Below are 4,100 nucleotides of genomic sequence, written 5' to 3' on the forward strand. Positions count from 1 at the left end.
CGATGATGTATTTAGGGCTCCATCTTCTATCTTCTCGATTAACAATTGCTGATTGTCGTCCACTATTATTGAAGATTGATAAACGTATTGCTGGTTGGGAGGGTATGGCCCTTTCATATGCTGGTAGGGTACAAATTATAAAATCTGTACTCATGTCACTAAGTTTATATTGGGCTTTGGCATTCATCCTTCCAAAGAAAGTTACTAACGAGATTAAGAAGAGGCTGGGAGCTTTCTTGTGGAAGGGGACAACAACCAGTGGTTATGCCAAAGTAGCTTGGAAAGATATATGCCGACCGAAGGAGGAGGGAGGACTAGGATTCAAGGATATTTCCATCTTGAATCGTGCACTAATGACTAAGAAACTCTATGATATTATCAGGTGCGATAGGACATCGATTTGGGTTGAAATGGCTTTACCAGAGTCGGTTACGAGACACCTCCATCTGGACAATTAGGGAGCATGGAGGCTCATGGGGATGGAGGAAAATTCTACGTCTACGGGTTTTCCTTCGCCCTATGGTGGATTATCAGATCGGAGATGGGAGGAGATACTACTTATGGCTGGACCCGTGGCATTATCTTGGTCCTCTTAGTAACACATTTCCACGGGGACCGAGACTACTCGGATTGGAGGAGTCAGCTAAACTCAGTATGGTGATTAGTGGAGGAGAGTGGCAGTGGCCTCCTATCACAGATTTTGAGTGCTTGGAGATCACACATACATTACCCACAATCCATGGAGGTGAGGACCGCATTGTGTGGAGATTTGAGCATGGACTACCTACAACTCAGGCTCTTTACAGACTATTTGATCCACCAGGACCGAAAGTAGGCTGGTCTTTGCTACTTTCGGGATCATTTAAGATTCCACGTCACCTATTCATCCTATAGCTTGCTATTCTTGGCAAACTGGCTGCAACGGACAAACCATGGCTAGCCCACCTAGGCTCATGTATTCTATGTAACGAGGGAGCGACAGAGACTCATACCCATTTATTCTTCTAGTGCAGATTTAGTCGGCAGTGTCTCACAGCAATAAGGAGAATGGTACGATTTTCTTGGCCCAATAGAGACTGGATAACGGACATTGCATGGGCTTCCCAGCGATGGAGGGGTAAACACGTTGTCAACATGTCATACCGAGCACTATTAGCATCATGTGTTTACCACATTTGAAGGGAGAGAAACTGAAGATGATTCGAGCACACCGAGAGCACACCAAACACCATGGCTTTATTGATAGTTGAGGATATCAGGCAGCGGATCTATAGCATTACTTTAGCTAGATCAGTTAGTACACGAGCTCTATTTAGACTATGGCGTATCCCTTGGCCTGTCGAGGGAGAAACCAACTGATGATCATATTGTTGGACTGTACTACTATTTTTCTTAATGAAACTTACATTTATCCAAAAAAAAAAGTTTGTTTCCCTTTTATAAAAATCTGTAGTTATTATTAAGCTTAGCAGATTTACCACATAAATTATTGGGTCTAAACCAACGTTTTGGTCTAGTTTCGTCGAATTCTGAGAACGTTCAAAATTTAGCTGTTTTGCGCGGTTTTATTAGAGCAATTTAGTTTCCATTTTGTACAAACTTGTAGTTATTATTACGCTTAGCAAATTTACCACACAAATTCTTGGGTCTTGACCAAAGTTTGGGTCAAGTTTTCTCGTAATCTAAGAACGTTCAAAATTTAGCTGTTTTGCACGGTTTTATTAAAGCAAGTTCGTTTTCCTTTTATACAAATTTGTAGTTATTATTAGGCTTAGTAAATTTACCACATTAATTCTTGGGTCTAGACCAATGTTTGGTCAAGTTTCGACGAATTCTGAGAACGTTCAAAATTTAGATGTTTTGTGTGGTTTTAATAGAACAAGCTTGTTTCCCTTGTATACAAACCTGTAGTTATTATTGAGCTTAGCAAATTTAAATTGCTTTCATTGAAAGTTGAACTCAAGACCTCCCACTTACTAAACGAGTGCTCTAACCAACTAAGCTATGAAAGCTCATAAGCTTAGCAAATTTACCACATAAATTCTTGGGTCTAGACCAACGTTTGGGTTAAGTTTCGTCGAATTCTGAAAACGTTCAAATATAGTTGTTTTTCGCGATTTTAATAGAGCAAGTTTGTTTTCCTTCTATACAAAATTGTAGTTATTATTACGCTTAGTTAATTCACCACACAAATTCTTGTGTCTAGACCAACGTTTGGGTGAAGTTTCCTCAAATTCTCAGAACGTTCAAAATTTAGGTGCTCGGCACGGTTTTATTAAAGCAAGTTCATTTCCCTTTTATACAAACTTGTAATTATTATTAAGCTTAGCAAATTTACCACACAAATTCTTATCGGTAAATGTAAATTTCATTAATAAAGAGTAATGGTACAGTACAACATGGTACAACATGGGATTATCAACTGGTTTCTCCCTCTACCCAAGGGATACGCCATAATCTATACAATGCTCGTGTACTGACTGACGATGCTAAGTCAACGCTAAGAATCCTCTGTCTGACGTCATTGATGATTAGTATGCTCAATGTGGCCGGTGTCCGCTCAGTATGATCAAATCTCCTCAAGTTCCTCTCCTTCCATATGTGGTAGACGCACGCCGCCAGTAGTGTACGGTAAGCTCTATTTATAATGTGCTCCCCTCTCCATTTCCGTGTCGCCCATTCAATATCTGTTGCCCAATCTCTATTGGGCCAGTGAAAGCGAATCCTTCTGCGAATCTCATAAAGGCACTGACGACTAAATCTGCATTGGAAGAATAAATGTGGATGAGATTCCGTAGCTCCCTCATCGCACAGTATGCACACCCCCAGGTGGGATAGCCATGAATTTGTCTGTGTAGGAAGTTTGCCAAGGATTGCTAGCCATAAGATGAACGAATGGCGAGGAATCTTCAAGGAGCCCAAAAGTAGTGAAGACCATCCTACTTTCGGCTCGGGGTGAGTGAATAATCGGTAGAGGGCCTGAGTAGTAGGTTGCCCTTCGTCAATTGACATTCCCTCTTGTATAATTTCATTTCCTTCTCGACCGGAGATCGCCCAAGCAAGGTAGTTTCTTTGAGCCGATAGGCGAACTAACATAAAGGCCTGTAGGCGAGCCTAAGGTAAGGACAAGGACCTTAGCAACAATTTATCGAGATTTCACAGTGGTCTGAGATTTCAGATTTCGATTTCGTCTTGTGACGATGAGCAGAGCTATGAGTGCTTAGAATGCTAACCCCAAAACAAAAGTCAAAAACAGCAGAAGAGCCCTGCTCCAGAGAACCAAAAAGACGGAGCAAGCAAAGCTCTTTCCTGTTCAAATAAAGCAAGCGGTTAGGAAAAAAAATAGCCAAGCAAGTCATGCCCCTATCTATCATGGTGCTATAGAAAAGAGAATAGATTCTCTCTCTTTATTCTATAGCGGGATTTTGGTAGGACTCCACCAGAGGGAGTGACATGAATCCACGTCAACGTTATTGATTTCAGATATGGGGAGCACTATACATAGATAGAAGCAAGCCCTACGAAAGCAACAACAATCCCTATCTACCCCAGTCCATCCCTTCACCCGGATAATGACCATTGTTGCACCTCTGGAAGCAGACAGAAAGAGATGGCAGAGTAAGCACCTCGTCCAACTACTACTTTCCCTGTGTTCTATCACTCCCCCCTATCATCTATCACTCCCCCTATCACAACAAGGCAGGCCTGCCCAAGGAAGAAAGAACAACCAGGGCTATATTCACCTCTATGTTAGGTAGCTTCCTCACTAAACACAAGTAAGAGCTAGCTTGCATTGAGAAGGACTAGTTTTCAGCTCCTTACTTACCTACCCAACTATAAACATTAATTGTTGAAAAAGAGTAAAAATTCCAATGATTACACAGCCCACTTCGCTCCGTTCTCTTTCTATACTGACTGGGAGTCGACGTACTTTCTTCTTGCTTTGACACTACAGTGGGGTCAGAAGAAGCTTGCTGCCGGATAGAGCTTCCGTTTTGAATCTGCCTTCTAGGGGTGAGATGATCGGAAAACTGAGATGAAAAATCCTAGGCAGTCAGTCACTGCCCTTGCTTCACTTACTTGTTTCCCTACCCACGCTC

At 41.9% G+C, this 4,100-nt stretch overlaps 1 non-coding gene across 1 annotated transcript; it reads right to left on the bottom strand.

Annotated features, from left to right (window-relative positions):
• On the bottom strand, positions 1,939-2,012 carry TRNAT-AGU. Its single transcript has one exon. It is a non-coding gene; the product is annotated as a tRNA-Thr (tRNA).

The sequence above is a fragment of the Sesamum indicum genome, linkage group LG3 (genome assembly GCF_000512975.1).
Source record: "Sesamum indicum cultivar Zhongzhi No. 13 linkage group LG3, S_indicum_v1.0, whole genome shotgun sequence".
In the NCBI taxonomy this organism is placed as follows: domain Eukaryota; kingdom Viridiplantae; phylum Streptophyta; class Magnoliopsida; order Lamiales; family Pedaliaceae; genus Sesamum; species Sesamum indicum.